The 24,426-nt window shown below is 46.5% G+C and overlaps 1 protein-coding gene across 5 annotated transcripts in view; it reads left to right on the top strand.

Annotated features, from left to right (window-relative positions):
• Positions 1 to 4,996: 4,996 nt before the first annotated feature.
• ATG4C (autophagy related 4C cysteine peptidase) overlaps positions 4,997 to 24,426 on the top strand; it is a 62,129-nt gene continuing 42,699 nt past the window's right edge. For 2 of the 5 annotated variants that reach the window (XM_016429871.2, XM_007480476.2), the window contains exon 1: positions 5,324 to 5,443. The gene's annotated coding sequence lies outside the window, so the exon portion shown is untranslated. Of the gene's footprint in view, positions 5,602 to 24,036; positions 24,288 to 24,426 lie in introns of those variants that run through there. The other 3 variants (XM_001364937.4, XM_056814101.1, XM_016429870.2) reach the window with 3 other exon arrangements.

Here is a 24,426-nt window from a genome sequence, read left to right as displayed (position 1 = left end):
TACAAGTAGAAGCTAAGCTGCCCGAGGGAGCCTTTGCCTCCGCCACCCAATCTCTGCTCCTTCGGCAGGTTGGGCCAAAGTCTGAAATGTTCTCTGTCCCACATTCCGACCTCCGTCATCTCCTTCGGACCTTACTACAACCTTGTGAAGTGTTACGAGTATCCTTCCTATTTTAGAGATGAGGAAATTGGCCCTCGGACCAACGACGAAGTCATTTGCCCAGGGTCACACAAGTCCCAGCATTTAGGGCCACCAATCTCCTCATTTTTCTCTCCATTCCCAAGTACAAGCACCTTTCAGTATTCTTGGCTGCCCGTGGGCTAAGGGTGCACCATAGGGTATTTCAGTTGCACGGTGCTGGAAGGAAGCAGCTGCCAACTTGTACACAAGCCATTGACCTGAACAAGGTCTTCCAAAGGTGTGTGTTGAAACAAAGTGTGGAAGGTAAAGAATTTAGTAACCTCCTAAAAGGCACATGGGAAGAAGGGCTAACTTTTTGTTTCTCTTGGTAATCCTCTAATCTCTCATTTAAGATATTCTTAGAAATGAGGATTCACCTAAATTTGGATTTTGATCCTTAATTATATCCATTTCCCTATATTGATGCCTTTATATATATCTATATTAGCATCTACACTTATTTTCCTTTTTCTTCTTTCAAAACAAAAGGCATTTAATAAAATGGCCCAGCAAACAAGGTGGCAAAGAAAGATGTCATTGTCACCCAAGATCACCATTTACCCTATTTTCCTTTTTTATTGAGTCATTTTTTTGGGTTTGTTTCCAGTTACTTACTACGAAAAATGGCTACGAATATTTTTGCACAAGCAGGTCCTTTTTTTCCCTTTCATGGTATCTCATTGTTGTGGAAGGAGGTCTGATTCAGGAGCCATTCGTATCACCTGGGCCCTGAGATCACCCTGGTCATATGTGTATAGCCAGCACTTGCTACCAAGAAAGAAAGAAAACAGTGCCCAGGGTAAACACCGCCTGACCTGGGCTGAGCTCCAGCCAAGTCCTTTTTTCATGTGACCCAAGTTTCGCCTCGAGTTCCTATTTAAACCCCAGCTCAAGGTCAGCCACAGCAAGGGGGCAAATTCTTTTTTGTTCCAAGAGAAGTGCTAATTTACTAAGAACAAATTCCTGGTTCAAGCTGTTAAATTCCCAGGAAACGGAAACATTCCTATGCCAGGATCCCAGGATGCAGGCCCCATTCGTGTAATCGTATCCTCAATTCATGTTCCCATCTTCTACCATCCAAGCAAAATCCCCATTTCTCCTCTCTTACTGTTGGAAAAACTTGAACTGTCTGGGGCTGTCTTGAAAGTATTCACTTCTATCTACCTCCACGTATTCTTCAGTAAAGCTCATGGCCCCAAAGTCAACCATTCCTATTATAAATTATGTCATCATAGGGAAACCTTTGAATTCAAGACCCAAAATCTTAGGGTCAAAAAATATGATCACTCTTGTGATTCTTATTATGCTGATGGGAGACAGCATAGTGTTAGAGAGTCTGCCTTGAATCCAAGAAGACCTGAATTCAAATTCTCCCTCTGACACTCTAGGTAAGTCACTTAATCTCATTTTCCTGAGTATTAAGATATAAACTGAAGAGAAGACACTGGCCTAACTGGGTAGAGGGATTGAGTTCCTTTCCTATACCAATATAAACATAAGTCCAAACTCTATACCTATCATAGATGGCCATATTACGGTCCAAAATCCAACTCTCCTTTTCCAAAAGATTGTAGGTTTAAGGAATACAATGGGACAGTGACTTTAAAATGCCAGAAGTTGAGGTTGTAAGATCTAGAGCTAGAGGGTATTTTTTTTTTTCCAGATCATATAGTCCAGAGGTTCTTAATCTAAAGTCTATCGACCAAGGTCTATGGATAGATTTAAGGGGGTCTGTGAACTAGGATGGGGGGAAATTTTCATCATTATTTTCACTAGAATCTAAATGAAATTTAGTTTTTCCTTCAATTCTTTAAAATCATTATTTTGGGAAGGGGTTTATAGATTTTCTCAGACTGACAAAGGGGCCCATGACTCATAAAAGGGGTTAAACTAGAAAAATGCAGAACTATTAAATAGCCAGAAAAACCACTCTTCAGTTATAAATAGGAGTTCTACATTGTACTCCTGGGAGTGCCACTTCCCTAGGTGACAGCTCCTAAGGACAAAAAAATTTGGGGAACATACATACCCTTTTAGGGGAACTGAGGACCAAGGATGAGAGAGTAGAGTTTAAAGAAAGATTCTTTTGCACAGTAGGCAGCGTAGCGTCAGTCAGCGTTTGATCCTTGGGAAGGAGGGAGTGATATATTGGGAGAGGCTTCTGGAGACTAGAAGAGACACTCGACTTCAGCTTGGGCCTTCTTCTAAAACTACAAGTTTGGGGACTTCTAGATTCTACATTGACAGTTCAATTGACCAATTAAATTCTTTTCATATGTCAGCAAGGTTATGCTTAAAATTCTGCAAGCTAAGTTTCAGCAATATGTGAACCAAGAATTATCAAAAGATCAGCCTGGTTTTTAAGAAGCAGAGAAACTAGAGACCAACTTGCCAACATTCACTGGATTATAGAGAAAGCAAGGGAGTTCCAGAAAAACATCTACTTTTGCTTCATCGACTACACTAAGACCTTTGACTGTGTGGATCACAACAAAATATGACAAGCTCTCAAAGAGTTGGGAGTACCCAATCATCTAAGGAAATTGTATGTGGTCAAGAAGCAACAGTTAGAACTGAACATGGAACAACTGATTGGTTTAATATTGGGAAAGGAGGATGATAAGGCTGGGTATTTTGTCACCTTATTTATTTAAATTACATGCAGAATACATCATGAAAAATGACAGGCTGGATGAATCAAAAGCTGGAATTATGGTTACTGGGAAAAACGGCAAGAATCTCAGATATGCAGATGATACCATTCTGATGGCAGAGTGAAGAAGAATTAAGAAACCTTTTAATGAAAGTGAAAGAAGAGAATGTAAAAGTTGACTAAACATAAAGACACTAAAATATTGGCAATTGGTCCCATCACTTCCCAGCAAGTGGAGAGAGAATAAATAGAAGCAGTGTTAGATTTTATATTTTTGAACTCAAAGATCACTGCAGATGGCAGTAGCAATGTATGGTTGTGAGAAAGATGAGCCCTGCAAAATTGATGCTTTTGAATTGTGGTGCTGGAGATTTTTGAGAATTCCTTGGATAGCGAGGAGATCAAATCAGCCAATTCTTAAAGAAATTACTTCCAATTGTTCATTGAGAGGACAAAACTGAAGCTGAAGTTTATGCATTTAGTCTATAAAATGAGAAGACAGGGCTGTGTGTAAAAAAACTCTGATATTGAGAAAGACTGAAGGCAAAAGGAGAAGGAAATGACAGAAGATGAGATGGATAAGGTCATGGGAACAACAAACATGAGCCTGGACAGGTTTTGGGATAGAGTGGAGGACAGAAGGGTCTGGTATACTGTGGTCCATGGGTTCATGAAGAGTCAGATGACCAAATGATTGAACAATAACAGCACAACAGGTGAATCTATTCATTCAATGCCTGGGGTTGCTCTAAGAAAGGTTTCTCCCTAGTTAGAGGATGGCTTGAACAAACCTTATCTTTCTGTCCATAGCTAACCAGGAAGCAAAGAACAAAGCTCTATCCTTCCCTTCCCCCTTACCTGGGTTTTAGCTAAAGACATTTCAGGAACTTTGATAAGGCATTATTACTAAATGATGTTGGCAAGATCAACTTTATATATTCCACATGTGGTTTTCAATGTTTGAAAAATTTAGAAAACACTAAATTATGCATTTCAAATGCATATTTTATGATTAACCTATGCTGAACATAATTTAATGTGTTTTTTTTTTTTGAGTCATCAGAACGGACTTTATTTTGTAAGCTTTTATTAAATACCTCTGTATAGGACACTGAAGGATACAAAGAGAGATGAAATAGGTCTTGCTTTCAAGCAACTTATAGTCCACTGGGTAGGATGCCAAGCATACAAGGGATGGAGAAGGACTTGCTCTCTGCCCCACATCAGTGGATATAGTCATAGATGGTCTAGAACAGTCACAAACTTTTAATTATGCATGGGATGACGGTAAAGATGCAGATATCCCCTGAGCCCTTCCTGACCTGAGACCTTCCCAATTCTCTAGTCTCCCAACTCATTTCCTACTGTATGATGCAGAGCAAGCGAAGTAGCCATTCCTCTGAAAGCTTTAAAGCTACTTGGCTACTTCGCTTGCTCGTCGGAATTTGAAATCGTAGACCATCTGGACACTTGCAAGTCTGAGAGGAAGTTTAGGGCATATTCTGGAGGGGGGGGCGATAAACAAGAATCAATTTTTCTTTCCACAGCTACAAAAAAAGAAAGAAACCCGAAACCTTGCCACAAATATGCAAAGTCAAGCAAAAAAAAAAAAGGAATCCTCTATTGTCCATGTTCACAAATGGATCCTCCACTCAGTACCCTGGTTCACAGGTTTTCTTGGAGTAAAAGGCACATTTAGGTTCTCCTAGCACCCAACTCTTTATGGTTAGGTTTACAGAACAATCCCGAGGTCCCAGCGCCCTCAGAACAACCTTTAGAGAGCGCGGCCTGATGGGAATGGGGGGTAGGACTTGGCTACGATGCGATGCATGCTGGGGCTTGTAGTCATCGGGTTGTTGGCAGGAATTTGCAGTCAGGGCGTACTGCATACTGGGTCTTGGAATCCTGTGTGGGTCTAACCTCGGCGAGAGCCTTTGCGGGCCATGCTGGGATTTGAAGTCAGACCGGGACAGAAGGGACAGCTCATTTATCCCGGAGAAATACTCCTCAAGTCAAGCCGCCCTCCTTAGGAGCAATGCTCGCCCGCGATGGGAAGAAAGAAGGGAATGAAATAGCCCGGGGAAAGGAAAAGAAAGGATGTGGGTGGGGCCGTTGTCATGGCAGCCGGAGGAGAGCGTCCCCACGCTAATACCGGAAGGGGAAGTGTTGTTGGGAAAGCCGTTCTTCTTGGGAGCGGAGTGAGAGCGGGAGGGGCACGCCCTTCCGCCTACGGTGGCCCGGAAGGCAAAGGGGAAGAATTTTCGCTCTTGGGAAAGCTGACCCATAGGTGGCGGAGTGAGAACGGGAGGGGGGCGTGCCTTTGGTTTACGGTGGCCGAGAAGGCAATGGAGAAAAGGGTTTGCTCTTGGGAAAGAGGCCTGTAGCGGGAGGGGCGGACCTCCTGTGCTTACGGTGGCCTGGAAGGCACTTCACGTGCGTCCTTTCTTCTGGGGAGAGAGCCAGGAAAGGCGGAGTGAGAGCAGGAGGGGGCGGGGCGAGGTCCGGGAGACGGAGAGAGGCCGGTAGGGGGCGGGCTCTCATGCCTACGGTGGCCCGAAAGGCGGCGGGGGCTCGGGATGGACGGACGCGCGGAGCAGACGGCGGCAGTAGGTTAGTGTCTCTCTCTGCTCCTCTTCCTGTGGGCCCCGGCCGCGCCCCAAAGGAACGGATAGGGCTGGCCGCTGAGGGAGGGGGTCGCCCTGGCAGCTTCTGATACGAAGGGGGAAACTGAGGCCCAGCGAGGGGGAGCGTATTTCCTGAGGTCCGAGGTGAGATTGGAACTCAGGACCTCGCCCCTCCCCCTCCCCACCCCTCTGTTCCCGCGGCTCTGGGACTCTTCGCTCGTGGGGGGCGGAATGGGCATTGAAAGTAGTAGAACTTGAAGTGGATTAAGTGGATACCTGTAGAGGGTCAGCATCCTCCTAATTCTGGTGCAGGTGCCAGGCTAGAGTGGTAGAATGCTCAAAAGAGGCCGATGAAAAAGAAAACTTCTGACAGAATAAGTAGGATTATCCCGTAGCGGAGGCCTTTTTGGGTAACGGGCACACGATGTCTTGGAAATGGTCCTTCCCGAACAATATCGCGTCATTATATTGTTACAAGTATAGAAATAAGATTCCCACAGTTAGTAATGATGAATCCTGTAGTTCGTCCCGAGGCGCAGCTGCCAGCTCATTTAGAGATGGGACTGAGGACCCGGCCCTCTGGTGGGTGTCAGGGGCCGGACTGGAACTCCGGGGACTCCAGGATGGGGGCTGTCGGAGCATTTATGAAGTGCCAACTGAATGCTGGGGTCAGAGATGGGGGGAGGCGGAAAAGGGCTCCTGGGGACCCTGTGCCCTCCTTTTACAGCTGGAGAAACTGAGGCCAAGGGACCACAGCTAGGTCAGTAGGAATGCCAGGTCCTATCCTGGAGTTTCCTGGTCAGAGGGCGGGATGGGTGAGTTGGGGGGTATGGAGGAGGGATTCTGGGGGAGCACAACAGCCCTGAGCCTGAGGAAAGGCCTTTTGGTGCCAGTGGATGAAGGACTGAGTCAGGAGAGCTCTGGGGTGACAGCTAGTGGAAGGAGATCCAGGCAAGGCAGCCCCCTAGCAATGAGGGGGTGACTTTGGGGCTCCTGATTCCCATCTTTCTTTCCAGCATTCTCTGAAACAGCCTGAGATGGAAATGCAGCCCCCCCCCCCCCCCAACCGTCCTGGACCACCCCCTCCCATCCCTGCTGCAGGCTTTAGAGTACCCACATCCCTGTTGGTGGGTTTTTAGGGGACTCCCATCCCCATTAGCTTTTTGCTGAGTCTTGAGGTCTCATGGCACCTCTGTGGCAGGGCAGCCACTGACCCATGGCCTTTGGAGCGTTGCCTGGGGCAGAGGAGGGGAGGGACTTGTCCAGGGCTTTGCAGCCCCCTGTGGGGTGGGGGGAGGCCCTGCTGCTGGGCAGGGGGGTGATTGCCATGATGGTGGGAGGTTGGACTGACCCTGGGCGGGTGACGCATGCCTGACTTCATGGCTCTTAAGGCCGAGACTGGGCAGCCACAGCAGGGGGAGGCCTGGCCTGCCATTCCCACCCAAGTTCCGAGGCCTGGGGCGGCTCCTTGGCCGGAGTGGCCCATCCTGGCTCCGATTATTGGGTGCTGCCGCCGCCGTCGGTCCCAGAGGTGCCCTGGCCCTCTGCAGCATCAGCTCTCCTCCCACTGTGGGCTGGGCCCCGTAGTGCAGCCCCAGAGATGCTCCTTGTGCCATCGGAATGGGCCGAACAGGAGAGACTCCAAGGGGAGTGCCGAGACCACAGGGCCGAGTCTGGGGCTGACGGGGAGAAGCCAGACTGGGGAGGGGGCTGAGCCTTCCAGGTGGGGGCAGGCAGAGACCCTGGGTCAGGAGGGATGACAGATGTGGCACCCCCTCCCCACTGGCAGAGGATCCCACAGAGGGAGGCTGGAAAGGCTGAAAAGGCTGAAGGTCCTGGGGGAGGAGCTCCCAAGGAGCTGGGGGGAGGCTTTGGCCAGCATTGGAGAGACCAGAGGGGGTGGCAAGTGAGTGGACATAGCGGAGAGCCAGGCTTCAAGAGGATGGTCTGTGAGCTTGAAAACCGAGGTATGAGGCCACCCCAAGCTGATCAGTCCAGGTGACCAGACGGATGGGGCGGCCCAGCTTGGCCGGACTAAAGAGGGTTATCGAGGGTTTGGGGGAGGCTTCGGGGACAGACAGAACAAGTCCTCTTGGGCTCGGACAGTCTGAGGTGCGGCATCCATTGGGCAGGGGATGGTGGCCGCAGTGATGTGGCCTGGATGCAGGTCTGGGGGGTGACCATGGTGGAGCCCTTGGGAGCCTGGGAGGGGGGCAGGCCAAAGGAGGAACGTTCTGGGCCTCAGACTAGTGTTTCTTTAAGTCAGGATTGTTGGGGGCCGCCAGGTGGCTTGAGAGGTGAAAGGTCCCAGTGTGGCCTCGGCCCCTTCCTGGCGGTCTCACCCTGGGCAAATCACTTCCCCCCTGCTGCCTGGGGCTCTTCTGCCCTGGAGCCAACACACAACCCTGACTCTAAGATGGAAGTCAAGGGTTTACACCCTCCCCCACCCCCACCCCCAGACTTTAGGAATTATTTAAAGTTTAGTCGGATTTTAAAGAATTAAAAGTAGTAGTTGTGTCATTTTCAGATTTGGGCCCATTTTCCTTTTCTGTAGGATGGGAAATGCATTTCAGGGGTTCTTGGGGGTTCTCTCTGCATCTCTTCCGGCTACTCAGCCGCTCTGGGCCCCTGCTGTGAACCTTGAGCCTCCCCCCCCCACCCCCCTCCATGGGCTTAGGATGCTGTGTTTGATCTCAGCCTGGGTTCAAATCCTGACTCTGACCTTCCTGGTTTGGTGCCACCGGTGGGTAATAACAATAATGTTAGTATTAATAATGACAGTCCCTGAGAGTCCTCAGATCTAATTCTTTAGGGCTTTCAAAGCAGTTGACATCCTTTCGACCACCTGGGAGGGCTCATTGTCCTCATTTCATGGCAGAGAACTCAGCCTGAGAGAGGTTAAGGGACTTGACCAGAGTCACACAGCTACTTCCTGTGGCCTCCGTTTTCTTCTCTGTCAAATGAGGGGGTTGGACTACATCGTCCCCGAGATCCCTTTCGGCTCTGAATCTGTGATCTGCCTTCGTCTTTTGTGGAGATGGAGATTGTTATTGTTAACCCCCAAACGCCTTTCCTGGTGTTAATTGATTCACTACCACCCATCTCCATGGCTCTTCCATTCACGATACGAAGAAGAAGCGTTCTCGCAGCCTGCTGTGGAGTCCAGGCTGGCTTCCTGCCACCTTTGTAGAGATTGTCCTCAGGCGGTCTGGTGGATTCTGGATCCAGAGAGAGACTCGGGAGTCCTTCTTCTCCTTCGTTCCTTCGTCTGACAGATTCTTGCTGAGCCCTTGATCTGGGGGGGCCGCTGTGCCCCCTGCCTCTGCGCTCCCAAAGCTGATGTAGTGGGAAGGCTCCTGCCTGAAGAAGCTTCTCGGAAGGAGGAGGATGAACCAATGAAAAGTCATCTATCGGGGGCTTTCCATGGGCCCCTCACTGTGCTGTGGCCAGGACATGAATAGGAAGAAGGAGATCTGTGCTCTCAGGGAGCGCCACACTGAAACATCCTCCTTCAGGCCGTTTCTGGTCTTCCGGTCTCCCCTGTTTCTGGTGGGGCAGCAGACGTCCTTCAGAAACCAGACGCTGGCGTGGCTGTAGTTCCAGGCAGTGTCAGGGCCACGTAAAAGCTTGGAGGAAGCGATACAGGCATCCTGTGGAGCCTCACTTCCAGCAGGGAGAGAGCCGGTGCTGCTGGCGCTTGTCCTTAGTGGCAGGGCTGTTACGTAAAGTTGCCATGAACACTGTCACTTCCAGGAAGAACCCAGGGTTGCTTCCTTCTAGTCTGGGGTCCTGATGGTCACTTGAGTGCTTTCTGTGAGTTTCCTCTTTTTCTGGATGTCCTGCATTGCTGACTCTGAAACATTGGACTTGTGGCCGGCAGGGCTCTCCATGGCCTTTGCCTGCGCACAGCTTATCCAAGGCATGTGTTCTCTGTAAGGCACCTCGCAGCCTTTTGGCCTTATGAACATGATGTTGGAGGACCTTCAGACAGTGAAATCACCTCCCTAAAGCCCCCAAATGCAAACATCATGGCTCCAAATGGACTGTGGGAAGAGCCCTCGCTCATAGGATGGGACCTGAAACAAGTCAGAATGTAGTCTTGGTGTACCACAGCTGGGACTACGTGTTGGGAGGCTCTCTCTGTGTGGATCTGGGAATCCTGGGAAACGGTCTTGGGTATTGATTTTTTGGGTTACAAATAACGATGCAAATGCAGACTCCACAAATCGTGGGAATGGAGTTTGGTTCTAGGAGGAGACAGTGGGGCAAGCAGAGGTTCCTGCTCAGGGCATTCAGGGAACAGCAAATGTCTCCTGATGCTCGATGGGCCCTGTCTGCAGGGGTACCAGGAACTGTGGGAGATGTTGAGTTCTCAAGGGGGAGCTGGAGCTTGATTTGTGGGAATGGGAAACCTTGGATGGTTTCTGAGCCGCTGGGTCCCAGAACCAGCAGGGCTCCTGGAAGATTCGTCCTGGAAGAGGGACCCAGTAAGAATCCCAGCCTGGAGGCGAATGCAGTGATGAAAAGTGCCCAGGGTTGGAAGAGAAGGACTTGAGGACTTAGACATAACTACGAGGAAGTTGTCGGAGTGGCTTATGGTCCTTATGATGAAATAAATCTTTCAGTGCCTGAGGACCTAAGAAGAGAGCCAGGCACTAGTCAGGAAGACCTGGGTACAGATATATTCCTGGGTAAGTCTCAGGACCTGTGGCAGCACTTTAAGATGGTGAGGCACCAAGGAGCTGTTGATCAGCATTGGTGGATGGAATTTCCCTGCAGGATGTTCCCTATTCTGATGAAATCTTTGCATCTGGACCAAAAAAGCCCAGTCTGAAACTGATTTTAAATGAAGGGAAATGACTTCTTGTTGACCTTTTCTTGTGGGTTTAAGATGACAGCAGAAGAGGCCTGGAATGGGGGCTTTTTGGGCTGAGAAGAGCCATTGAGTCTTCTGAATGAGTTCAGACATTTTTTTTTGCCCCATTGTGTGGCCTGTGACACTGATTTGTAGTTTTTTCTGCTTACTCCTACCTCACTTTCAGTGAACACTTTATATGGCTACTGTTTTCTTTAAAAACAAACAAACAAAAAAACCTCTTGTAAAAAACCCTGAAAAACCAACCAACCAAAACCCTCCTGTAGACAGGTCAGGGAAATAGAACTGAGATAGGAATTTGAAGTTTGGGATTCTTGTTGACTTTGGCAGAGCAGAGAGAGACTCTTGCTCATTTAGGCAACTTTCCCCTTACCTCTCTTTTTTGCCATTAGCCAGATGAAATGAGGGAGAAAACTACAGGTTTTTCAATCCTCTGTTGAAGATACCAGAACCTTCCAAATAGAATCAAACTATTATTTTTGTTAATGAACACTTAGTCAATAGCCCATTAATAAGTGCTTTTATAATTATTATTCCTTAAAGCTATTCTTGTAAGGTTGTTATTTTCTGCATTTTATAGATTAGAAAAGCTAAGCTACTTAACACACTTCAGCATGCTAGAGGTGGACCCGGTCAAGAACTGCTCTTCAGGAGGGAGAGAGAATGTTCCCAGCTGCCCTTGGGAGTTCACGCTCCCAGGGAACTGAAAAACACCCCAAACTGGCAGACAGGATTGATGAGATGAGAAGAGATCTAGAAGGTTTTGTAGGACTATAGAAGGGCAAATGGCCAGTTTTCAGGAAAGGGAAGGAGAACAGAATCTGGGAACTTTGTCAGTGAGGTTGATTTAGAATGGTTCTTGCCCAAATCTGAGAATAAGTTACTGGAGAGATGGTTAGGGAACTCCTAGAAAGGGAGTAATTATCATTCTAGCCAAAGTGATCTTTCATCAAGAGTGGGTGCTTCTAGCCCAACCCCACTTCATTTTTTGATGGGGTCACTGACCTGGAAGATTAGGGGAGCACTGGAGGCGTAATTTATCTTTATTTCAGCAGAGCAGTTAAATAGTTTAACACTATTCTTGTGCCCAAGTGGAAAAAATATTGACTAGATCAGCAATTCTCAAACTTTTGCGTCTCGGAGTGCTTTACATATATTTTTTAAAAACACTTACCTTAGAGTCAATACTGGGTATTGATTCCAAGGCAGAAGAGTGATAAGGGCCAGGCAATGAAGGTTAAGGGACTTGTCACACAGCTAGGAACTGTCTGAGGCCAGATTTGAAGCCAGTATCTCCGATCTCTAGGCCTCTTCTTTATATTCTTAATTATTGAGGACCCCCTCAAATAGCTTTTGATTATATTATTAATATAATTATTAACATATTCTATTAATATTTACCATATTATAAAATCTAAACATCTTAATATTATTATGAAACTGGTTTTGACTTCATAGTCCCCAAGAAGGTTTTGGGATCTCTGGGATCCTTTGACCACCCTCTTAAAACCACTGGACTAGATGATACTTGGATTGGAACATCAGAGATCTGAGGCTGGAAGGACTCTTAAGGGCAGGCTGATCCAACCCCTCATTTTACAGAAGGGGAAACTGAGGGCCATGGGGGCTCTCTGACTTGGCTCCGTAATGGTAGCTAAGCAGTGCAGTGGATAGAGTGTTGGACCTGGAGATAGGAAGATCTGATTTCAAATCCAGGCTCAAACACTCTTGGCCATTCACCTAACTGCTATCTGCCTTAGTTTTTTCTGCTGTAAATTGGGGATAATTCCTCCCTCAGAGTTGTTTTGAGGATTACCTGGGGTTGTATTTGTGAAGTGCCTAGCACAGGGCCTGGTACACAGTAGGTGCTGAATAGATGTTTGTTTCTTTGCTTCTTTGGCCAAGGTTTAGAGGTTGTGGGTGTTAGAAGTCTGGCCTCTTCCCAGGTTCTCTAACTTCGGCATCAGCACACTGTTCACCATCAGACCTGGGCATTTATAAGAGGTTGGATGGCTAGACCCAAAGCACCGCTGGCAAAGACTTAGCATCTGCCTGGAATGGGCCCTTGGAGCTGTTTTCGGGTTGGGGACGCCTGTGACAGCCAGGCTGGTGAAGCCCGTGGATACTCCTCCTGGGTCTGCTTGTAAATATATAAAATAAAATACATCTTTGATCCCCCCCTTTCCTTTTTTTGCATATCATCGTATAGCCCTTAATTCCCCAATCTTTCCTATGAGTGATTCTTCTAATTCAGCGGTTCTCAACCTCTCAATTTGTAGCAATGAGAATACATAATGCATATCAGGTATTGACATTCCGAATCATAACTGTAGCAAAATTACAGTTTTGAAGTAGCCACCAAAATAATTTTTTGGTTTGGGGTCACTGCAATATGGGGAACTGTATTGCGGGGTCACAGCATTAGAAAGGTTGAGGACCACTGTTCTAATTACTATAATATTGAATACACTTTTTGAGAGTTACAAATAACATTTTCCCCATATATTAATATATATAATTTGATCTAATTATAGCCCTTAAAGAAGAGAGTTTGAATTAAAAAAAACAAAACCCAACACATTTTTCCTCTTTTCCCTCTCTTCCTTATTTACCTTTTTCATGTTTCTCTTGATCTTTGTGTTTGAATATCAAACTTTCCACTTAGTTCTGGTCTTTTCTTTACAAATACTTGGAAATCTATTTTGTTGAATGCCCATACTTTCCCCTGGAAGTATATAGTCAGTTTTGATGGATAGGTGATCCTTGGTTGAAGACCCAGTTCTCTTGCCTTCTGAAAATCATGTTCCAGGCCTTGCGGTCCTTTAGTTTGGAAGCTGCCAGGCCTTGTGTGATTCTGATTGGTGCTCCTTGGTATCTGAATTGTCTCTTTTTGGCTTCTTGTAGAATTTTCTCCTTAGCTTGAAAGCTTTGGAATTTGCCAATTACATTCCTGGGAGTTTTCTTTTGGGGATTTAGTGTAGAGGGTGTTCTATGAGCTCTTTCAATGTCTATTTCCCCCCTTGTTCAAGAACATCAAGGTAGTTTTCTTGGATGATTTCTTGTAGTATGATGTCAAGATTTCTGTTTATTTCTGGCTTTTCAGTAGACCAATGATTCTCAAATTGTCTCGTCGTGATCTGTTTTCTTGATCTGTCATCTTGTCAGTGAGATATTTTATGTTTTCTTCTATTTTGTCAGTCTTTTGACTTTGCTCTATTAATTCTTGTTGTTTTGCAAGATCATTGGTTTCCAGTTGCCCAAATCTGGTCCTTAAGGCCTGGCTTTCTGTTATAATCTTTTGGTTTTCTGCTTTAATCTTTTGAATTTCCTTTTTGGTTTGGCCTATCTTGCTTTTCTTGGCTTCCAGCTGTTTCTCCAATTGGGAGTTCTTGACCCTCAAACTGCTATTTTCTCTTTGAACTATTTCCCACTTTTCTTGCCAGAAGGCTTCCATCTTTTGGATAAGCTCCAATTTAAATTCTTCAAGAGCTTGTGGACAATTTTCATTTTTTGGGAAGGTTTTGGCATTGTTTGAATTTCCTCCTGTATTTCTTCTGTAGCCTGGGTTTTTCCATAAAATTTTTCGAGGGTCAATGCCTTTTTTTTTTGTGGTGGATGGAGGTTGTGGCTCCTTTGTGCAATTTGCCATCACTGTGGGGGGTTTTCCTTCCCTTTTTAGTCAGAGATCTGAGTGAGATGGGCAGGCTCTCTGTGTATGGAGTCAAGGAGCAAGGATTTTGCCTGAGGCAAGTTCTCGAATCTCAGCAGCTTCTGCTGTTCACTGCCCTTCTCTGTGCCTCCTTGCCGAGAGCGCCCATGGTCTGCGCTCCCCAGCCCGCCGGGGTTTCAGGTGCAGCTTCTGCTGTTCACTGCCCTTCTCTGCACATCTTTGCCAAGAGCGCCCATGGTCTGCACTCCCCAGCCTGCCGGGGTTTCAGGGGCAGCTTCTGCTGTTCACTGCCCTTCTCTGCACATCTTTGCCAAGAGCGCCCATGGTCTGCGCTCCCCAGCCCGCCGGGGTTTCAGGTGCAGCTTCTGTTCACTGCCCTTCTCTGCACATCTTTGCCAAGAGCGCCCATGGTCTGCGCTCCCCAGCCTGCCGGGGTTTCAGGTGTAGCTGCTCTCAGGGGTAGGTTCTCGGTATTTTTAGTCAGCTCCCAAGGACCTAGAGGTGCCCCTTGCTCACTCCAGAGGTGTCCCTCGCTCACTCGCTGATTCTGGTGCTCACTGGCTCTGACTCTGGCTCCGTAGGTGGGGTGGGGGAGGGTAGATCAGCTCACATTTGAGTGGAAGCTTTTTCACACCTCCTTATAGTGTGGAAATGCCCGAGTCTCACATACCTTCAATGTTGCGCCCTACTGTAGAGTCCCTTCGTTCTTATGAACATGTTTTTTTTGGGTCTTTGGAGGTAGTCTATATCGGTGGGTCTGAGGAGAGGAAGCGTCCCGCGTCTAGACTGCCGCCATGCTTACCCAGAAGTCCATAAAATAAAATGCAAAGGAGTCTGAAGGGAATCGGTCCTACTGAAATTGTTTAAAAGTCCTGAATCACTCTGATTCTCCAGGAGTGTCCTGTGGAGTCAGCTGCTGCTGCTGCTGGTGTTCTGGCCGGTGGCCAATGGCTGGGCGCTCCCCTGGTGGTGCCCAGCGCAGTCTGTGGTGCTGGAGAGGCTCAATGAGCTGTTTGGGTGCCCGAACACTCCAATGAATGACTTGGAGGTCGGAGAGCTGAGGGGCCCATCCAGAGAGATCCTGCATGCAAGGCGGGGTGGGGAGATGTCAAAGCCATGACAGGGTGTTCGGGGAGAGGCCTGCCTGCGGGGGAGAGGCCCGTCCACTTGCCCGGCACCAGCTTCAGAGGCTAGACCTGAGCCAGGAAGTGCTTTATTGCAATTGGATCCTTTTCTCTCAGACCCCCTCACGGCCTTGTGGGGAGCCCCCATGGGTTTGGCAGGGCCTCTTAGAGGCTCCCTCTTAAAAGAAGGGGGGCAGATCCAGAGGGTGGCTGCAGTGTCCTTTTGATGGTCACCATCTAAAAGAGGCCCATACCCAGGAGGTGACCGCATAATCATAGAAATGACGTTGAACATGTAACCACTTATAGGAAACAAGCCAGTTCTGTCTCCAGGCCCCGGGGCTGTGGAACTGTGGCTTGAGCTGAGTACCAGGAAGAGAGCCCAGCCCTTTGGTGCCTTGTCCGGATGACTCCTGGCCATGTTTCCCTCCATTCCTGGAGGCAGACACCTGGTTTGGTGGCTTCCTGGGCCCTGGCAAAGAGCCCTCCCTGCTGGCACCGTCAGCGCCTGTTTTTCAGATGAGGAAACTGAGGCTGTGGAGGGCAGCCCTGGTCATGGAGCCGGTGAGCTTTGGGGGCTCTTCAGGTTGGGCTGTTGTAGAATGGGTGATGGGGCCAGCTTGCTACTGTGGCCTCCGCCCTCTCCTGGGCAGTGACTGAGGACTTGGCTGGCTGGGGCTTTTATCCAAAGCTGTCCCTCAGCCTGGGGGCTGAGCCCTGTTGGGAGAGGACGTGTGGCGACCACCGGCTCCTGAGGCCCTTCTGCCACAAGCTCTTCCTGGGTACGCAATCCTGCATGCAGGAAACGTTGGGCCGCTGCCTCCCTGATGCCCTTGATGTGGATCCGAGCATCCCGGACGGGCTCTTCCAAGCAGGGCCTCTCAGACTCCAGCCCTGATTCCCTCATTGTATCTTCCCCCAGAGAGTTCCCCTTCCAGGCCTTCTGCTTCCCAGCATCGGCTCGTGGCCACTGCTTCATGGGTCAGTGAGGAGGCAGAGGAGAATCTGCCTCCGCAGGGTGGGCAAGAGCAGAAAGGCGGATGGGCCCTTCTGGCCAGGGAGGTCTTTGCAGCCTGGGATCTTCTCTTGCCGGCATAAGTGCTGCCCAAACAGAAGAGTTCTGGGCCCAGGAGTGCGTCCTAAGAAGTCCTTTAGGCGGTATAACAGTGTCTCTGAGAGGCTTTTTATTGGGGTTCCACAGGGAGGACACAGGGTGTACCAGGGACCACCAAGGGACCCCAGCCCTGGGCCTCCCCAGGAAGGTTGGGCCCTCTTAGGGGGCTTCGTAGGATCTTCTGTGCCTGCAGTGCCCAGAAGGCACTCGAGCATTGGCATTCTCCGATCAGTTGGGTCTGTCTGTGATGTCACACCTGATACCTGCGGTGCTCAGGGAGACGGTGACAGCATGCGTAAGTGACGGCCATTCCTTTACTCTGGCAGAAGATCCAGCTCAGGATGGGGGAGATTTTTGGAAAGCAGTTCCGTGGGCTCAGCTTGCTTCTGCCATTTTGCAGGGATGCCATTGTTGTGTTTCTTTGGCCCCGGCTCAGGCTCAGCGGATGTGAAGCGCAGAGCTGGCTGCCTGGAGGGACTTGGCTCACTTCAGCTTGAGGCTGTGTGTACTCCTTCCCAATTCTACCACATCAGTCCTCAGAAGAAACAAAACCGGGGGATGCTCAAAGGGGGATTCCAGAGCACTTTGTTTGGCCAGGGGGTGACTGGAAAACAATGTTGAGGAACTTGCGCTTTTCACATGACTGAACCAAGGCACTGGATTTCCTTAAATGTTATGAGAATATAATTTTTTGTCCTTTAAAAGAGGAAAGGAACTCCTTTGTCTCAGCAATTTTTCTTTTCCTACAGCTTGTTTAGGGATTTTGCAATGCCATCTTGTAGTAAAATATTTTCTTAATAACAGTTTTTGAGTAACAATTTGTATAGCATTATTATAATTTTGGGTACTTAGATTCTGGGACATAGCCCTTTGGAAATGATTGTAATTTTCTGGTTTTTGTTGACTTAATGATATACCCACGTGAGGGGACACCTTTCAAGTTCCAAGTCATTGACTCCCAGCCTTCGGATTTTAGGAAGAGTTCATTTCTGCTAGAGAAATAAAGTGGGAAGTTCCGCCTCGTCTCCTTAGAGCGAGTTGGGGTTAGAATCCTGTTATAGGAGGACTGGTTACTACCGAATTGTCCTTTATCAGAAGAGCTGCAGGGCTTCCTTAGTTTGGCTTTAAGATGGAGCTAGTACAGGTTTACAGAAAGTTTGCGGGGTAAACCCTTGTGGGTCTCTGACTTTGCTTAGCCAAATTAATGGACACAAAATAGCTAAAGTGATTTGTTTGAGATTGATGGCCAGTCACATTTCTAATAATGGAGGACCTCTAAAATAGGAATTATGCCTAAGAAAGATAGCAATTCCAGCTACCTTGCTGGCCTAGGACATCAGGAACCCTAATGAGGTAAAGACCAGTGAACTAACAGCAGGGAAGATGAATCTCTAAGCCCTGACTTACTCTGCAGCCCCTTATCTATTCCCTCTCCCCTCCTTTCCCCAGTTCATGAGGGATACACAAGAGGGTTCGCAACAGAACTCCACCTTCTCCTTGCTCTCCCCTCCCTTCCAACAGGGCTAAATGCTGGGGTTATAAGAAAGAGGCAAAAGACAGTCCCTGACCTCAAGGAGCTTACAAAGATTTCAGCAGAAAGAAAATCCCTTCAGAGACTGTGAGCAAAGTAGAGAAACCATCAGGGAAAATGCTACTGACAGAAGGGAACAGGGCCTCCAGGAGCCCCACCATCTATTAGTAAATACAGCAGAGGACCCCATGGCCTTCCAGGAGAGCAAAGAACCACATCAGGATGCTCCTGGATGATTTAGAAGAGAAATAAGAATTGGAAAAGTAGGATTTATGGCCTGCACAACAGAAATAATTGGCAGCCTAGAATAACAAATCCACAATGGCAAGTCTCACTAAAGAAACAAAAGAGAATTATTAATTGGGAGTGCAGATACATAGAAGTGAAGTCTCTCGAAGAGGAGCAAAAAACAATAATGTTAAGATAAAACGAGCTTGGGGCAGCTAGGTGGCTCAGTGGATAGAGCACCAGGCCAAAAGACGGCAGGTGCTGGGTTCACATATAGCTTCAGATATTTCCTAGCAGTCTGACCCTGAGCAAGTCACACAGTTGCCTAGTCCTTACTATTCTTCTGCCTTGGAACCAATACTTAGTATTGGTTCTGTGTAATAAACTTTATAAATAGAATACTTTTAAGTATTGGATATTCAATAACTCTTACAATTCCAAGATGGAAGGTTTAAAAAAAAGATAAAACTCGATCTCTAGGCAAGCAAACATATTCCTCTCAAAGGCAGGATCCGTGGAGATACTGAAGGACTTGCAGGTCCCCCAGAAGAATATCGGCTCAAACAACCTGAGCATCAGAATGCAGAAATGACAAGAAAATTGCCCAGAACTTCTGAGCCCAGAAAAAGTGCCCATCTGAAGAATCTACATGTTGCCTCCACAACAAAAAATACCCTTTGCTGCAAACTCCCAAGACGCAGAGTGGTTCAATTGAGCAGTTCTGCTGATAAACAACAACTCCTGCCAGTGATGGGGAGAAAGACCTTTGAATATAAAGGAACGGACTCTGTGCCCCAGAAACCAGGGGAGGTGTTGGAATAGTGTGTTCTGAAGATCCAAGGACCTGAAGAGTAGCTCCAAGGAGCCATCTCCGCAAACCCAAGCCTAACCATTAATAAACAAAGATGAACATTCAGTAAAAAGAGCTATTTGAAGTGTTCCTAGAAGAAAACAAAAACTAAGAAAATTATTTGCCTTTCAAACACCCCAAACCACAGAAACTCAAGAAAGGCAAACAGTTCAGTTTGATGAACATTTATTGAGGGCCTGCTCTGTGCTATGCTCTGGACATACAAAAAGGGACAAAAAATAGTCCCTGACCTCCAGGAGCTTCCAGGCCAGTGGAGGAAACAAGCAGCAAAGAAATATCTAAAAAGCAAGCTATAGGTGGACAAATAGGAAATGATTTAAAGAAGGAAAGCCCTGGACTTAGAGGGGTTAGGGAAGGCTTCCTGTGGAAGGCAGGTTTTTAATTGGGTCTTAACAGGGAGGTCAATAGTTGGCGTAGAGGTGGAAAAACATTTCAGGCAGGGAGGACAGCCAGAGATACAGAATGTCTTGTTCATGTAACCTCCTGGAGGCCAGATGATGAGTAAGATTAGAAAGGCAGGAGGTGAGGTGGCTGATGAAGGACTCCCAGGACAACAAACAAGGGTGGAAGGTGAAAGCCAGATAAAAGTGATGGGGTAGAAATTGGCCCAAACCGTAATGAACGTTCCCTTGTCTCCTGGTGAACCAGTGGTTTGCAAAAGTGCATGAGAGGAGAGATGAGGAAGGGGAGAGAGGAGGATATGATATTCTGAATTTAGCATTGCAGGGAATAACTCCTGTCCTGTGGGAAGAAGTGAGCCAAAGGAGGATTGAGACTGGAGGAAAGAAAAGGGGAAATGGACTCTCTGGTGGGAGGGGAATCCCACTGATGACTACTCCCAGGGGAAGAGGCATATTCTATAAAGGGAATATTCTATAAAGGGAAATGGATTCCGCAACCTTGGATCCAGCCCTCAAGGGTTTGGTGCTTACTGAGACTGTCTCGGGAGAAGGAGAATCTGGGCTCAGGGGCCAGTGACATCTAGATGAGTGGGAGGACACAGACATAGAAAGGAGATTTCTTGGCAAAGAAAGGAACAAAAAAATGATGATGGGGAAGACAGAGATTGAGAACAAATGACATAATTATGGGATGGAGGAAAATTCCAGTTATGGGTCAATATCCTTTCTATCCCTTACAGAAATTGGTGTTTTGAAGAGTAAAGCATAACAAAAAGAGGACCCCAGGGGGCAAGATCTATCAGATAGTGTCTTGGAAGTTAGTTAGAAGCTTTAATTCTATGTGGAATGCTGAGATTAAAGAAAGAAGTGTAATGATCATAAGTCAGTGAATCAACGAATAAGTCTAGAATAGAAAGAAAAGAGAATAAAGAGAATGAAGCTGATGGAAGGGCAAGAAATTTTTTTTTAAGAAAAATATGTATAAAATGAAATTAAGAAAAGGAAAGCCTAATGAACAAGACAATTTGTGGGGGAGAAGAGGAAGGAACATTTTACTTGACTACTTAGCCTAGGAGAGGAAAAAAGGGGGAGGGATTAAATAATTAGATTTAAAAAAATGAGCCAATAAGGTAAGTAAAACTACAAAACTAGAGAAAGGGATAACAAATACAAAAGTGAAGTGGACTTGAGGGTGAAGGGAAGAGAGCAATGGGAAAAGGCTTGCCTTAAAGTAGTTTTTAAAAAGCACTTTTGAATCTTTCTTTAAGGGGCAGCTAGGTGGATTAGTGAATAGAGAACCAGGTGTGGAGATAAGTCCTGGATTCAGATTTGACCTCAGTTACTTTCTAGCTGTATGACCTTGGGCAAGTAACATAACCTCAATTTCCTAGCCCTTCCTGCTATGACAGAAGATAAGTGTTTAAAATAATAAAAAAAAAAGAATCCAAAAAATCATAGAAACAATATGTTAAAATGATAATGCTCAAACAACACACAATTTTGGGGTTGCAGCTAAAACAGTTCTCACAGGAAAAAGCATATCTATAAACATATTAGCAAAATAGAGAGGATTAATGAATCTGAGACATTTTAAAAATTAGAAAACTAACAGACCTAAAATAAGCACCAAAGAGGAAATGTTTAAAATTCTAGGAGAAATAAATTGGTAACCTCCAAAACTATAGAAAAAAGTAAAACTAAAAGCTGATTCTTTGAAAAGCCTGATAAATCTAATTTAGCCTATCTGATTTTTTAAACTCTTACCTTCTGTCTTAGAATTGATACCGAGTATTGACTCCTAAGCAGAATAGGGCTAAGCAATTGAGGTTGTGACTTGTCTAGGATCACTCAGCTAGGAAATGTCTGAGGCCATATTTGAACCTAGGACTTCCTGTCTCCAGGCCTGACTCTATCCACTGAGTCACCTAGATACATCTTGCCAATCTGATTTTTTAAAAAGAGGGCAATAAATAAGATCAATAAAATGGCAAATAAGATGATTTAATAATGAGAACTAAAGAAAATGATCAGAACCTCTTCTGCACAATTATATGACTGCAGTTATACAAGAAAACCAAGAACAGAGCCGAAAAAATGAGAATACCTTAAAAAAGATAAAACATTTACACTAACAGTAGACTCAGGTGGAGGTCTTAAAGTAATCCAACCTCAGAAAAGGAAATAGAACTAACTATAAAGGACTGCCCATTTGGGAAAACAAATGTCCTGTCCCAATGGATTGGCAAGTCTTTAACAAAATATAACATTCTTTTGGGATAAAAGCCCAACAGAGAGTAGGCATAGAGAGACCTTAAAAAAAATCATAGAAAGTATTCAGAACCAAAAGTATGCATCCGTGCATCCTATGTAACAAGGACACTTGGAACCTTTTCCATAGAGATTCCATCTAGAAATGAAGCTAGGGTGCCTGCTTTCTCCATCTAAGATAGTTCTGGAAATTCTAGCAAAAGCGGTAAGACAAGAAAATGAAATTAAAGGTACACAGTCAGGTCAAGAGGAGAGAAAACTTTCTATTTGCTGACTCTATGATGATTAACTTAGAAAATCCTTCAGAATCAGCAAAGATACTTATTGAGACAATAGTTTGACCAAAGTTGCAGACTACAGAATATGCCCTCAAAAATCAACAGCATTAGGGGCAGTTGGGTGGCTCAATGGATTGAGAGTCAGCCTAGAGATGGGGAGTCCTGGGTTCAAATATGGCCTCAGACACTTCCTAGCTGTGTGACCCTGGGCAAGTCACTTGACCCCCCATTGCCTGTCCCTGACCACTCTTCTGCCTTAGAGCCAATACCCAGTATTGATTCTAAGACAGAAGGTAAGGGTTTAAAAAAAAATCAATATTTCAGTATAACAAAATCCAAGAGGAAATAATATGGAAATCTCATTCCAGATAACTGTAAATTATATAAAATGTCTGAGGATCAGTTCAGCAAATTACAGAAAATGCTTTTATAGATTCAATTATTAAATGCTTTAAAAAAAGAATGGATAACTGGAGGACTATTCAGTGCTCATGACTTGGTCGTGCCAATATAATAAAAATGATAATGCTACCAGAGTTAATTTATATTTTTAATATTCTGTCAAATTATCGAAGGGATACTTTACAGAATTTGACAAAATAATAGCAAATTCCTTTGGGAAAATAAAGGATCTAAAATACCAAAGGAAATCATGGAAAAAAGTAAAGACTAATGGGGAACAGCACTTTCAGTCCTTACACTATATTATAAAGCAAAAGTCATCAAAACCATCCGGTATTGATTAAAAAACAGAAGTAGATCAATGGAACAGACTAGACTAGGAAGAATCAGACACAGTGGAACTTAATAGCCTCATGTTCAATGAAGCACAAAATAAATTACTTAGGTGAAGACAGAACTCCCTATTTGATTAAAACTGTTGGGAAAACTGTAAAGCAGTCTGAGAAATTGGGTTTAGATCAACACCTACCGTCACATTTCACGATGCATTCTAAATGGATATGTGACCTTCATTTTAAAGATTCCACAGGAACAAAATGGGAAGAGAAGCAGTGGGGTCTTCATCAAAGGTTAGGGGGAATCACTGAAAAGAAATAGACAGCTTTGATTACACGAAACTGAAATGCTTCTGCACCAACCAGATTAATGACTTTTGGGGGAAAAAATCCTTGTATCAGATTTTTCCAATAAGGGGTTAGTATCCAAGATAGATAAACAACCCACAAATACAGATATGTCTGTATACTTATAGACACATATATGGGTATTCGGATATAGGTATCCATGTGTGTATATGTAGCCGTATGTCTATAGCATGTCTAGACGTGTATGCATGTATCTATATATTTCTTATTTGGTGTGTGTGTGTCTGTGGGGGTGTCTGTGGCATTCAAGGAACACTAGACCCTCTGACAGGGGGCCTTTCGGAGCCCTTTTCAGGATGGCTCATCTGCCTTTGGTGCCCCGCTTTCACCCAGTTCTCCCCTCTGGCTCTGGAGCCAGAGGGTGTAAGGGCTGCACCGGGTAAAATCATCTGTGCAGACGGGCTAACCCCAACGAGGTGCCCCCCATGATGTGGCGGGTCCTCTCAGGAATGAAAGATGGGCAACAACACGTGTAGCGAGCGCAGTTAGCAGGTCTTTTTTGAGAACGGTTTCTTCCCCTCCTTTGGGCACGTGTCTGTTGGTGCTTTGGTCATTTGCCAGTAGATAAATGGCTAGAAAATAGGAACAGTTAGTTCTCAGAGGCAGAATTGCTAACTGTTACAACCCTATGAAAGCCCGCTCCAAGTCCCCGGCAATCAGAGAACTGCGGATCACAAACTGCTGAGGTTTCACTTCACATCCTGAACGCTGGCAAAGATGATGAAAGAGAGGAAGTCCGTTTGGGGGGACTGCGGGCAGACAGGCATGAGCACATGGTGGAGCCCCTTTGGAAAGGAGGTTTGAATTGTGCACCTCACCCTCGAATTCAGGCCCTTTGACTTCAGGCTCACCCTCCCAAAAGACCACGGAAAGAGCATCCCCAGCACATGTACACTTAGGGGAGGGCACAGACTCGGAGTCAAGGCCGATGGCCATTGAGTGGAGCTGTGGCCTATTCATGTCATAGGATGTTACCACTGTGTAAGACATGATAGATGGGATGGATACCGAGAGGCTCGGAGAGATCTCTCTGCCCTATAGAGAGGGAAGCCCGAAGAGCCAAGACAACAGCAGAGCCAGAGCCCGGAGCCATAGCCCGGAGCCATCCAGAGCGCCTCCAAAGAAGGGGAAGCGACACCCCCTCCTTCACAGAGGTGGAAAGTCAGTGACCTTTATCCAGCCCTGTGCTGAGCCCTGGGGCCAGGAGGGCAGAGGACCGTCCCCTTTGGGCCCGGGGAGCCGGACGCAGGGCAAAAGGAAACGATGTACCCAGGGAAGGCTCTGGAACTAAGAGGGTCTGGGAAAGGCTTCCCCCAGAAGATGGATGATGGCAGCTGGACCTTGAAGGAAGCCAGAAATGGAGGTGAGGGGGGAGGACGGCAGGAGACGGAGTCACAGCGAGGAGGCCGATGGTATTGGATCAGCGTGGAGCGCCGGAGATGGGAAAGGTGGTGGGGGGCTACGTGGCGAAGCGCTCTGAGCACCGGGCAGACACCTTTAAC

Source organism: Monodelphis domestica, chromosome 2 (assembly GCF_027887165.1).
Source record: "Monodelphis domestica isolate mMonDom1 chromosome 2, mMonDom1.pri, whole genome shotgun sequence".
NCBI lineage: Eukaryota > Metazoa > Chordata > Mammalia > Didelphimorphia > Didelphidae > Monodelphis > Monodelphis domestica.
Note: the sequence above shows the minus strand (reverse complement) of the source record. Positions and strands in the feature narration are given on the sequence as shown.